The sequence below is a fragment of the Lonchura striata genome, chromosome 1A (genome assembly GCF_050655825.1).
Source record: "Lonchura striata isolate lonStrDom1 chromosome 1A, ASM5065582v1, whole genome shotgun sequence".
NCBI lineage: Eukaryota > Metazoa > Chordata > Aves > Passeriformes > Estrildidae > Lonchura > Lonchura striata.
This window is the reverse complement of record NC_140741.1, coordinates 50,568,919-50,582,572: the sequence shown is the minus strand read 5'-3', so window position 1 is coordinate 50,582,572 and position 13,654 is coordinate 50,568,919. Positions and strand designations below refer to the sequence as shown.

Below are 13,654 nucleotides of genomic sequence, written 5' to 3'. Positions count from 1 at the left end.
TCTATCCTATCAACACTTTGTCCCTGGAGCAAAGTGTGCCAAAATGTTAATAGCTTCTGATTTTATGTCATTGAAATGCACATCTGGAATAGAAGCTGTACACACTGAAAATATTTCAATTTATATGAAAACAAGCAACATTTCTACTTAGCAACAAATGTCTGTGAGCACTTCGCTGCCATGCCCAAACCACAATTTGCTGTGGCCAGGAAAATCACACACCAAGTATGCTGTATTTGAAGAGCTGAGAAAAGTGCTATATGGGTATTCTAGCTAATATAGATAGATGGAGTCTACTACCCTATAAAATTACTGTTTGGCTATGTAGGACTTGATATTTTTTCAGAAAGGTAGGAATGGAGAGATAGAAGTGGAATAGTCTCTAAGAGCTCCTAACAGCCTAGCACTGCTCCTCATCATCTATTCAACACCGTTTTGTCACAGTTCTTACTGCACTTGCTGCTGGTTCCTCTTCCAGTTAGCTTCTCCAGATAGAGAATTACAAAGGTTTATTTTGGCTTCAAGAAACTTAAAATTCCCAGAAAGTCCTAGACACAGATGCACCTCAATAATGGGGATCTCAAAAGGACAAGCAAGTGGGAGCATCCTTCACCATACAAGTGCTGACATGTTCAACTTCTGCCAAGCTTTGTCCACAGGAACAGCTTGCTGATTTCTAAACAAATGCCAACTGTAAGGTTGAATAAGAAGCTTTCTTAACTCCAATTTAAGTGCCCCAAGTCCCCAGCATCAGCAAAACTACAGCCACTCAGTTTTATACCGTTAAAGCTCTCACCAAGTGACCTCAAATTGATGACAGCCTTCAATAATGACAACTGTAATGCTCCACTCAAGACCCAAATATACTCATAACCCAAATATACTTTAACCACAATGTTGTTTGGGGGTTTCTTGGGGTTATTTTTTTGCATGCATATGTGACATACATTCCTGCATAGGAGGGGCTTAGAATAACCCTGAGCAAGTCAGTGCTTTAGTCTGGGTCTCTGACAAGCACTAGCGATGTCTCCAGCTGGAATGAATTGCACAAGCTGCTCCTAGAAATGCATCATTGCTGACAATAGCTCAACTGCAAGAATAAAACAGGTCTCTAGGTCCAGACAGCTTGCCAATGACTTCTCTCATTTTCCCTCTTTGTAGCCAGGTACATACATTTCCTTGGGGTATGTGCTAAGTCTAACCTGTGCATTGTGCATTTATTCTGTTGGATGGGAATTTCAAACACCAATTAAAGTGCATAGCTGCTGCCTCTTTATTTAAAGATAATAGCTACTAACCTGACAGTCTGTGGTCTCGGAGGATGTCAGACACTGGCTGTGCCAAGGATCAAATGATTCTACTGGCTCCAAGGGACCATCTCTATCATGTAGAGCTCCATATTCTTTTCCCCAGCATTACAAAGTGATCATATTGCACTCATATTCCAAAAAGCAGTGAGTGATTTCAGCTTTCCTTAGTAAGCAAGAGCCCCAGCACTCTGAAGCAGATGTTCATGGGGTAATGTCTATCCCACACTAGCCACAGGCCCTGGCAAGCGATACCCTGATGCACGGCACCTGAAGAAGGCTTGTGTCTCTGGAGGTGCTGAGTGTGTGAAGCAGCCCTCTGCCCTTGAGAGCTTCCCCATACTCAGCTGAAGGTCATTGTCCAGCTGACAGCTCCCCTGAGGAAGGTGAAACATGGCCCATGCCCTTCCAGCATGGAAGGGTAGTCAACATCCCCTCCCCAAGGCACTTCTTAGACTACTTAACATATATTTGCATATATATCAAATCTAATGTAATTTAGAAACCTAGAATGGTTACAACTTATTGTTGTATTCATAAGCCCTAGGAAAAAGCAGCATCAAAGAAACTCACCTGAGTGTGGGCCCCATAGTTTCTGATATGCTCCTCACAGGCAAATGGTCCTTGCCATATTGTAATGTCCAATACAAGAAGAATGGGAATAAAACTTCTCACTTCATCTTTAAAAAATTCTGTCTAATCAGATCTGGCAGGAAAATTATTTACTTTCAGTAATCTAAAGAACACACCTACAGGGCAAACTTACCTGGATTACTTGTGTGTACAGTCCTCTATCTATCTTCACTTGTGTGTATAGTTCTCTATAGTTCCATGTCTCAGTTTCTTTTAAAGCTTAACCTTCAGCCTAAGCGACCTGGTTAATCCTTAGTCTGAGCCTAAGCACAACACTATCATAATGTTTCTCAGCCTCCCAAGAACACCTCAACCCAGGTTTAGCCAATTTATTCCCTCCCAGGAAAACACATGCGGGTTCAGTTGTTCCAGAACATGAAACATTTCTGAAAATTTTTAGCCTATGTTACATTAGCAATTGAACATCTCCTCAGCAACAAAACCATAATAAATGTTCAGTTTCCATTGCACAAAGGGAAAATCAGAGTACAGTCTGCTTTGCTTCCTTTGCCTGTGAACAAATGAGCACAGACCATAAATTACTGTCTGCAAGACATAGTTATCTGTCCCTGGAAAACGAACATACACTGTAGGAGAAAATGAGATCGCAAGAAAGAGAGAAGCTGGAGGATTAATAATTACAGGAAAGGAAACTCATTTAGGAGCCTAAAGTGATCATTACATAACTAAGCTTCGTTTAAGACCATTCAGATGATAAAGCAGTATACACTCAGAATCAGCTAATGACTTGCTTGAAATGTGTTACAGGCTAAAGGGTTTTTTAACATAAGCCTTGACCAAACTTTGAACAAGCTGACTGATATTGTTAACTGATTATTTTTAAATGTGGCCTGTACACACTAAGAGTGATTTCCTTTCCTCAGAAATTAAAAGAAGCTCTTACCTTTTACAGAAGGTTTGTCTTTAGAGGGCATACCAGAATTTTCCTAAGTCTTGTTCTTTTGGCTGCACATCTCTTCAATCCAACAGTGCCAACAGGGAAGACTAGCCTCATTCACTCCTCCAGAAACAGGAGTGAGTCTCAGCTAGGTCTGCTTCTAAATCTGCTCTTCCAAAAACAAGCCACCTTTTAAGAGTCAACTAACCAGAATGGCCAGCTCAGACCTGAACCATAATCCACATTATACCTCAGCAATCTAATATTCTCTGTCCCAGTGGGTGGATGGATGTCAGGCTGTCCATCTTCTGCTAGATGGCAGCAAAGCCAAAAAACCTGTGGCCTCTTTGTTTTGTCATCACTGAATAATGTTCATGTTTTCATGGTCTTCTTTCCTTCCTGTTAATGGAAAGTAGCCCCATCTGCTTTTTCATGGGCTGTTTCAGATCATTCTAGACACATAGCTGTTTTTGCCCATAGCTCCATGTATGTCTCTCTTCATGGTGGAAATGAACCCATTTAGTCCTAATACAAAAGAACTGAAGAACATAGGGAAATGAAAGCATGATAATAACTGCATGTTAATCAACATGGAAACAATGTTGAACCACCCTAATAGTTCTTAGCACCTCTGTATTTCCATAGCAGTTCTATTCCTTTTGGCAGAAAGAAACCCCAAGTATATGTTAATATCCAGTCTGGGACAAAATCTATCTTGGTTTGGAAAGACAGGTGTCTGCTAAGGAAGGCAGGAGCCTCCCTTGAAATGAAAACAAAAAAAAAGAGTAGACCCCCTCCCTCTGAATTGTTATAAATTTGAAATTAAGGGGGGCTCTCAGGCAAAAATATGGGAGCAGGAATAACAGTTCTTTATCAGGGAAGCAAATAAAAAGATAAAACAAACCATGCAGTGTTGGCAGCTGACCAATTGGGAATTATGGCTACAGTCCTCCTGGAATGTTAGGTGTGGTTCTGTTGGTCCTGTAGAAAATGGTGTAGTCTGCCTGCAGTGGAAGAGGCAGTTGTTGCTCTGGGAAACCCAGTGCAGAAAAAGCTGTACTGGTGGTCCAGAAACTCAAGATTATATCCAGGTAAACATGCTTGGCTCCTCCCTCTGGGTGGAGCATCTCACAATGGGGTGCTGCAACTTTTACCAGTCATGCAGTGACATTTAATAGGCAATTAAGAGCAGATGTCTTCCCAGGGAGAGGACTGGATTGTGGAAGAGATAAAGAAAACTGCCCAATTAAGAGAAGGTAACTGCCACATCTCTGACAGGTGGGAATTGAATATATCTTGCCTTGCAATCTAAGACAAAATCTAATTTAACTTTAATTGGTGGAAATCTAATATTCATTAACTTATTTAGCCAAATATTATGAAAATGCATATTTTTTCAATAGTTTTGATCAAGATTTCTATTGCTTCACTGTGCTAGAAAGATTTCCTGTTGCATATTAAAATACAGCATAAGAAGTGTAAATGTATCAGTTTAGTAAATTAATCTGAAAGTTCAGAAAAGATACAACAATGCAAATGTATCCCAGTGGTTTGGCATGAAATAAATTTATGAATTTCAAACTTGTTTCATTTTAATGGCATCCCCAGGTTCAGATATCATTCTGCTCTTTGCCTGGGAAATGAAGTGCTATGGATTAGATGAATGAAGGAATGATTGAAACCAAATCACCCTGAACTTGCTTGGAGTGCCAAATCATGCCAGTGCATATAAAAGGTTTTCATCTCTAGTGTACAATTTTTGCAAAAATTATTATAATTTGTTCCTTAATTGCTATAAAGGACTGGGCACTCATAGATAGTGGATAGCCAGTGACCATGTAGATTTATAATGATATTTAGAAGAAGATAACAGCTGTGTACAAATACCAATGTGAAAGATTCATTTATTAATGGACAGTCACTGCAGCCCCCAACTGGCAGTGGGATGCAGAGGGTATAATGTCATTTTGATCTCAAAACTTCAGCATTGTTCAAGTATTTATTTATGTCTTCAAAGCACTTTGTAAGCATTAGCTAATGAGTCTTCACTACATATCTGTGAGGAAGGTATTTTGTAAATGAGCTTATGCACAAAGAGATTCAATGATTTATCCAATGTCATTACACATCAAGGTTAATGGAGACTAGTACACAGTGTTCATTGGACCACATTCACATTGGGAACAGGGTCTTAAATATTTCATTAAAATTACATTGCACACCCTTCTCATCTAGAGCAGAACACTACTGCAGCTGTGACATATGTCCCATACAGAAACAAAATGATCTTGTGTAGGGTCATCTCCTCTACCTCTTGTCAAATATGCGGCTGTTTCTCCTTGGTTTATTCCCACAATATTGAATATAAAGAGAAATTATAGTACAGTGCAATTACCTACAAACTCTTCCAAAACTTGAATTTTTTTAAAATTAATACTTTATTTATAAAGTAAGAGGATTGCTTGAGAAAAATTCTTTTACAGATCTGTCTAGTTTCTCGGTTGCCATAGTTAACTGTCCTAATGCAGTTCTAGCTAAAGGAGTGGTAAAAGCATTATAATTATATGCCTGCTCCTGGAATTCACAGCTGGAACTAGCTCCTTGTTTACAAGATGATAAATTCACAGGGCCTGACACCAAGGACAAATGCAACACTGACAGCCAAAGCTTGCTGCAAACCACTCCTCACCACTCTGCCCTGAGAGCATCTCCTCAACCTCCTTAGTCCAAAAAATTGCATTCAGAGTTGTTGGTTACCTCAGCTCATGGGGACTGAGCAGAGGAAGGGAGTTTCATGCGTAACCCTACCAGCACATCTGAGCAAACAGGAGCTTTTGGCAGCTCAGAAGAAAGAAAAAGGAGCAGGTAACCCACTGCTGCATCTGTTTGCAGTGCATCTTTCTTGCACGCTGGGACAACACATCAATGTCACTTATACCTTGGGTCAAGACACAAGTGATGCTTCAGTCCCACTCCTACTCCCATTCTATTGTAGCATCACTTTCATTGCACCTATAATCCCTCCAAAAAATGACCAGATAATGAGGAGAAAGACAGAAACATTAGACAATGTGGCATGTCAGAGCACCTCAGTCATGGCTGTCATTCACAGTATGAAAATATTTAATCCTGAAGGTAGGTACAGCCCACTGGAACATTTTACTACAGCTTTAACTCCTTGGTGATCAGAGCTTGGGAAGCAGTTGAAGGATGATATATGTGAGTTTAACCTGCTCTTCTTTTGTGACCTGCATACTTACAGCACTGCTCGGCTTTTAACTTCCCTAGTTCAGGATCTCTACTTCAGTATTGTCATTGAAACCTATCACTGATATAGGTATCTTGTTGTACCTTTGTATTGTTAATTCACTCAGACCTGAAGAACAAGGAGGACGTCTGTCCTATTTTATTCATCATTTCCCTTTTTGAAAATTTTTCTTTCCTGTCTACAGCGGAAACTGGTTTTGTCTCACTGTTTGTTTTTGTCTTGCTTTTGCTGTATGCTAGACTGTATCCTGCTTTCCTCCAATTGTAGATAAGGTAGACAAAGCCTTAAAGGGAAAATTAGTTTGAACACTGACAAAATCCTATAGGGATAAGTCTGAAATAAAGGAGCTGTCTATATGCCTACCTCAAACATCTGTAAACCATAAAGTAGTTAGAGTAAGCCTTCCTTCTTTTTCCTTCCCAAACTGTTCCAACCTGTTAACATTTTGGTGTTTGTTCAACTACATCAGAAATATAACAGGATATTTATGCCAAAAATGTATGATTTTTTTTAGACAATAATAATTTTATGTCTTTTCATAGTAAAGCAATATTAGCTCACTTCTCACCAGAACAGATATTCTTTCTTTCCCTTAATTTCTGCGTGTTCTGCCTCAGGTGAATGGTTAGTAAAGGGTCAATGTTGGATCAGTTTATTTATCTAAATAATCCTGTTAAGAACAGCTGGGAGTCCAAAGGCTGGTAAGAAAAATAACCCACTTGTTGAAATGTTTGGACCAAGTAAGAGAAAATGAGTCCCATCTGTTTTTTATATATTTTTAAGGCAGAATGGATAACCAATGCAGGAAAATAAATTTCTGGTGTGTTTTAAAATCATCATTTAAAACTAAGAGATGGTTTTCAGATAGTAGGGGGGGAAAGGGTTTTTAGAAATAAATATTCTACCAGATTCCTGGGTTTTAACAGTAGGGCATGGATATTCAGTTGGACAGAAACTATTACTGAGCAGTAGGTTTGCTAAACTTGGAAAAATGGACTTCTCTATTTTCACTCAATTTTTAAGCACCTGTTCTTATAGATATGACCAAGGTAGTAGATTGTATCTCCTAAATATATTTAATTACATTTAATAGCACTTCATCTCGGGCATTACAAGCTGGGAATAAAGGGAATACCTGGGAATGAAGAGAGCTACCAACCGTGGAGAAAAGAGAGAAATGACGAAAAGTTCCTTCAAAACAGGATCAGCCCCTGCTCTAATTGAATTTCTTCCAGTTTCTGACAAATTCTATAAAACAGAATATTATTTCTTATATATGCATTTCAAGAAAAAATAATGGGAAAATGTCAGGAAAAGAAAACAATTACCAAGGCACCTATCTGAACAACTACAGCATTACAGATTCTGTTATCATTTATATCAACTGGGATTAGAAATACCACAGAGTACCCTCCTGCCATTCTTTTACAGACAAATATGGGCTCTTCCAAAGCCATGCCTGCCAGATTAGGCCTGTAGCACTGATTTCCAAAAAGACACGTCTAAGTGTTGACAGGCAGGATTCAAAGCCCCTACCACTTTGAATAGGCCTTTGGCACTGTGAACATTTTGGATCAATGTCATCATCTAGTGGATAAGCAGGGCAGGAGAACCTATTTGGTTTTAAATATTGAATTACCACAGCTTAAAGCCCCATGAGTCTCCAAAAAATTCTCCAGAACATGCTTGGGCAGCCAGCATTGCAAGAGTAGGTTTGTGTTTCATCTCTGTGGCCTCTTTCTCTCAGCTCTTCATTTGCCCAGGCTGTGCAAACTGGAGCAGCTGGGAGCGCACTGAGGCCCTGACCCCTGGCCCTGCCACTTGTGTCACATCACAACGTGTGGGCATTCTACAGAGTGGGAGTGCCAAGATGGTGCCTTCCAGGTGCTGCCAGGTGCCCTGGAAGGGGCCTGCACCTGATCAATTTGGGCACGCTCTTCAGTCTGACCAGACACAGGTCTGGGCTCCAGGCAGGCTGGTGGGCATCGCTCAGACAGTGCCAGTGCAGCTTTGGACCCCTCCAGGTAAATTTCCTTGACATCTCATGCACAACAAGCAAAAAATTAAACAAATGGAAAACCCCAGTCCTGAAATATTCCTGAAGGCCAGAACATTAGTACACTACTCATTTTATATAAAAGCTTCAAGTGGCTTGCAATGAATTCCCACAAACCAGCATAAGGCAAAAACTCCTCATCACACTTGCTCACTTCCAAACATTTCCTTCCTGCCCACAGGCACAAGGGTGTCCTTGGGAAGTAAAATATGTTCTGTGCTTCTTTGGGAAAGCAAGGCAGCAAGCTATTTATGAAAAAGAAAAAATGCACTTCAAAGTCCTATAGAAACACTTGGCTACTCATCAGTGGCCATTGTTGCTGTCCCCTGTGCTGGGCCAGCCATGCTCTGGCCGCTAGAGGCTGTGCAGCTGCTCCAGGTTCCTGTTGTACAGCTGAAAGGTTGGATGTGCAGCTGGCAGCACCACAAGGGCAGCCACAGCTGCCATCGCTGCCCAGCCTGGCTGGCTCTGCCCATGGCTGGAGCACGTGCCCTGCAGAACAGCTCTTCTGAGTAGTGCAGCAGCTACATGTCTCTGCACTACTTATTTCTGCCTGGATGAACTAAGAATTTCTATTTCTTTATATAATAGACATCCTCCAGATGATTTCCAGTGAGGTGGAGCTCACTCTGTCTGCAGCCAGGCTTACACAGCCATCTGAGTCATTCCTGAGTAATCCAATACCTTGAGTCTCTGGGGGAAAATTTGAGTCCCTCAGGAATGTGTGGAAAGTTTCAGAAGTGGAACACTGGAAAAAGAGAAATACAATTTATTGAAAGGAAAAATATGTGTTAATTCAATTAAGTGTTTAGGATTTTCCTTCCACTATTTCAAAATGTCCTTTTTTGTTTACACAAATGGATCACATGTCCAATAGATGCACAATGAAAGGAAGTAGGATATCCTACATTTAGAGATACTTTTATATAGACATGGAGTGTACACTTTGAAACAAGGAAAGAAGGAAACTAACACTCAGCATGTGCTTACAACTTCAAACAAGTGGGTATCTGCATAAAACAAAAGCTAAATGTGTATTTGGACATCTGAACAGGAAAGCAGCATCTTTTATGGGTACCAACACCATTATTTCATAGAATCAACTCTTCAGGTTTGGGATATATTTTCTAGGCTGACAGCAGGAAAGAGGATTTCCAGGATGCAGACAATCTCCTTTAGCACTTCAGGAGTTATGGCACAGTCCTGCCCTGGTCTAGGATAAGTGAACACCAGAGAAGGATGGACACTTTCTGATGGAACCTGAAGAAAGCTAGAAAATACCAACTGCCACCTGGAATTAGCTTGATTTACTCAACTCCTTAGTACAGTTTTTAAAAAATCTTCCCTGATGTCATTGCAAATGCTTGTCTCTGTGGTGCTCATTTCCATTTCTGTCTATACTCTGGTAATAAATACTTTTATTAAAGTATGAAACAACTAGCATGTCCAGAAAAATTCCTGGTGAGTGTAATAAATGGAAGGAGAGACATTACTGCATTTCTTGGAATGGGAAAAGAAAGACAGTGCCATCTTTCAGAACTGTTTGGAGATGGTGCTGAGAAAGAATATAATTGCATCAGCTCAGTTCCAAGAGAACAGATCTGGTAAAGAAACCATTAGCAGGAGGCAATCCAACACTAAGGAAAGCTAAATGTTAATATCCTCAACACACTTAATGTGCAAAGCGCTGTACAGAAGGATGTAGGACTCAGATTCAGTCAAAGAAAGAAACTGAGAGTTTCTAGCCAGGCAGAAGCCTGAGAAAGAGCTGGAGAAGAATGTAAATAATTCTCTATATCTCTTGTTATTCACATTGTTTATAGTTAAGTTCTATCACTGTGCATCAAGCACTTTGCACCAATGCTTTGGGTTGTTTTCACTTCAGAACCAATGGAGTTGTTCCTCACGAATCTCTGTATAAAAGAGCAGTGTGTTTTGAATAAACCAGAGTTTTACTCCCAGCAGCCTTCTGGTCAGTCTTCTCATTCCCGTCCTGCCTCGACAGCAACAGAATGATGTTACCCCAGCCATCTCACAGCCTTCTGAAAGGCAGGGGCACAGGGAACTGCCTGTTAGCTCAAGTTTGTGTTGGGGAATACATCTGGTGCAGGTAGCTTGCTGCTGGTGGAGATGCAGATTGAGGTGCAGGTTGAACTCTGGGTGGGAGCCCAAGAAAAGAGGCCATGAATTGCCAATCCTTTGGATAACAAAGTGCACAAAGACCACTGGCATCAGCCAGGTGGATGGACACTGAGGGAGGGAGGCAGTAGGAGAGGAGGTCCACAGCAGTCGCTGAGGTTACTGACTCCTTTGTCTCCTCTGTAGCATCCTCTAGATGGGATAGAGTAAATCAGCAGTGAGTCAGCCCCGGGTTGGCTCATAGCATCAAATCATACAATCAACAGAATTAACCACAGCTTGTAATCTTTCCCTAGAAAAATATCTAGATCCTGAGTTTCATACCAAAATGAAAGTTTTGGAGTGTCTCTCTGAGTCATAAAAGGCTTCCTGAGCATCCAGTGAAAGACAGTCTGAAAGACTAATTCAGGTTGTAAGAGAAATAAATGGCATTCCAGGTCCCTTGACTACAGGAGTAAGAGAACTTAAAGCATTTAGACTCTTAATTTAGATGCCTTATTAACTGCCTATGATATGATGGGATGAATTTGGGCCAAAGTTGTTCATGCCACTGCAACAACAGGACTCTGAGAAGGTTTCTGTTCTGTTTTTATTTGGAGAAAGTCCATATCATTTTCCCATGAGCTTTGATCTCATCTCAGTTGCTCTGCTCAAGTCACTAATCCCCAAAAGCACAAAGTATTCAATTTTCAATTTAGAAGGAGAGTTTGGGTAACCAGAGCAAGATGGAGAAAATAATTTCAAAACCCTGTTCTCAGCAAGGGATGTGCTCCATTATCCTCTCCCATAATCAAAGGAGAATATCAGACTTTATGCTGCTGTTGTAAAGGCTGAGTGTTTAACAAGATGTACTGTTCTCTTGTCTGAGGACACCTGGAATATACTAAGTGCATTTTAAGAAATCATTGCTTTTATTAACTGTAATTATACAAGTCAGTAATGAAAACTAGAAGGAACTATACCCAGTCCCTCCCAGCTATCAAGACTCATAACAACCAACATAAATTAGCTAAGCTATAAAGCAAATAGTTTTAAGACAACCAGAAATATCCAGGGTAGGAGTGTAACTGGCCCAACTCCCAGCTTTCACAAAACACATTAATATTCTTCTGTCTACCTTATGATTTCATGGTAAGTGTTCTTGCCTGGGAAGGAAGATGACTCTATATGGAAAATTGAAGTACTGTCTAAATTCCACAGTAGATGTATACCTATAAAGTGGAGTCTTTCATACATATTTGCTGGGAAAAAAACTATTTAAAGACTAAGCTGTTGTTGATATTGAAGCTACAGAATCATGGATATGTTGGTTAGAATATATATTTAAATGCCATCTCCCCTGATCTCGTGCTCAAAGCAGGATTGTTGCCATCCCAAGACTCTTCCTGATGGAAACCTACATTAGGTTTCGTCTTATTTGCAAGTGAGATAGTGGTTGGCTTATCTGCAATGAGAGTGCCCTGTCAACATCTATCCACCATAAACTCCCAGGACTCTTGGAGCAGGACTACCACTAGTCAGTCACTTCCCAGCCTGTGCTGGTACATGGGGTTATTCTGCAACAGGTGCAAAACTCTGCATTTCTCCTTGTTAAACTATTTGAGCTGTTTAGGTTGGCCTGGTCCTTATGTTTAGCAAAGGGATTTTAGACTGAAGCACTGCCACTCATCTTGTCAAATGTTAATTTTAGTTAAATATCTTGTATAAATTCACTGATGGTTCATTCTGTGAAATCATTCAGGCTGCTGATGAAAACATTAAGCAACATCTTCAGTACTCCTCTCATAACTGACAACCTTTGAGTCCAGAGATTCAGCTGCTCTTCAGTTCACCAGGAATTTTGTTTCTCTAACCCATATTTCTTCAGTTTCTAAATGAGAATGCTGTGGGTGATGGATGGCACCAAGATCATTAATAGTCACAGTATATTGCCTACATAGCTGTCTCCTTCTCCACACAGTCACACTGTTGTAGAAGGCAGTCCATGTTGACTATTTCTGAGTACCTTCTTGCCCACCTCATGTCTGTAAATGGATTCCAAGAAGACATATCCCATAATCTTTTCAGAAAAAAAAAGTGAAGTTGGCTGGCTAAAATACTTGCTGCTTCTCCTCTCCTCTCCTCTCCTCTCCTCTCCTCTCCTCTCCTCTCCTCTCCTCTCCTCTCCTCTCCTCTCCTCTCCTCTCCTCTCCTCTCCTCTCCTCTCCTCTCCTCTCCTCTCCTCTCCTCTCCTCTCCTCTCCTCTCCTCTCCTCTCCTCTCCTCTCCTCTCCTCTCCTCTCCTCTCCTCTCCTCTCCTCTCCTCTCCTCTCCTCTCCTCTCCTCTCCTCTCCTCTCCTCTCCTCTCCTCTCCTCTCCTCTCCTCTCCTCTCCTCTCCTCTCCTCTCCTCTCCTCTCCTCTCCTCTCCTCTCCTCTCCTCTCCTCTCCTCTCCTCTCCTCTCCTCTCCTCTCCTCTCCTCTCCTCTCCTCTCCTCTCCTCTCCTCTCCTCTCCTCTCCTCTCCTCTCCTCAATGAAAGGTCTGGCAGGACTTATCCTCTGCCTTATCATCCTACTCCTTCCCAAAAGCATATACTTTAGACAGAAAAATGGGAGAGTATAATAGAAGTAAGGGTGTAAGGCTCTGCTCCTTTCTACTCAAATAGTTACATTTTCATTGAGAATAAAATATTTTTCTCCTGCTTGTATCCTGCACCTCAGACTGTGAAAATCAGAATCCCATTACCCTTGCAAGTAGGGTCTCCTACAGCATTAACAGCTTTTTGGATCTTCTTTCTGTCTCTAAAATCACCCCCAGTAACTTCAACAGTACTGTGTTTGTTGGCCTCTTTCTTTATCTTATACACACACAGAGTTTCTTTAACTCCTTTCAAATGGGCTTTTGAGGTTTTCTTTAGCACTTGGGGTATCAAGTTATCCATTAATACTCTTTGCTGAAGCAAAGCACTCATGGTTATACTTAGTGTAGTTTTTCCAGCCTCCCTCCCTAACCAGGATGTTTATTTTCCATAAGACTCTTACAAGTTTAATCTCCTCACTGGAATTTGCATTTGTCTAGCAAACACAAATTCCCTCCCACTGGCACCCGCTAGCCTCTAACAAGGTAAGCTGTTCTTACAGGATGTCAAGCTCCCCAGCAACAAACAAAATCTCTTCTACCCAAGATCCCTTTGGTTTTTGCAATATGCTGGCTCTGGAAACATATTGACGGGAGTGCTTTTTGAAGGGCCTTGCGGGTGCTCAGTTTGAAGAAACAATCAGCACCAGCTATCTTAGCCTGCTTCAGCTAGCTGGCTGTGACTCTTGCCAAGAGGAAAGGCTGTTTACCAAGATTTACCCTTCTTAGCAGAATTTT

General features: G+C 41.0%; 1 long non-coding RNA gene across 2 annotated transcripts in view; it reads right to left on the bottom strand.

The window, feature by feature from the left end:
• LOC146763479 (uncharacterized) overlaps positions 1–12,460 on the bottom strand; it is a 38,780-nt gene extending 26,320 nt beyond the window's left edge. For both annotated transcript variants that reach the window (XR_014952286.1, XR_014952287.1), the window contains exons 1-2: positions 3,743–12,460; positions 2,845–3,377 (exon numbers count right to left, since the gene is read on the bottom strand). This is a non-coding gene — a long non-coding RNA (uncharacterized LOC146763479). The remainder of the gene's footprint in view (positions 1–2,844; positions 3,378–3,742) is intronic.
• Between the last annotated feature and the right edge of the window lie 1,194 nt (positions 12,461–13,654).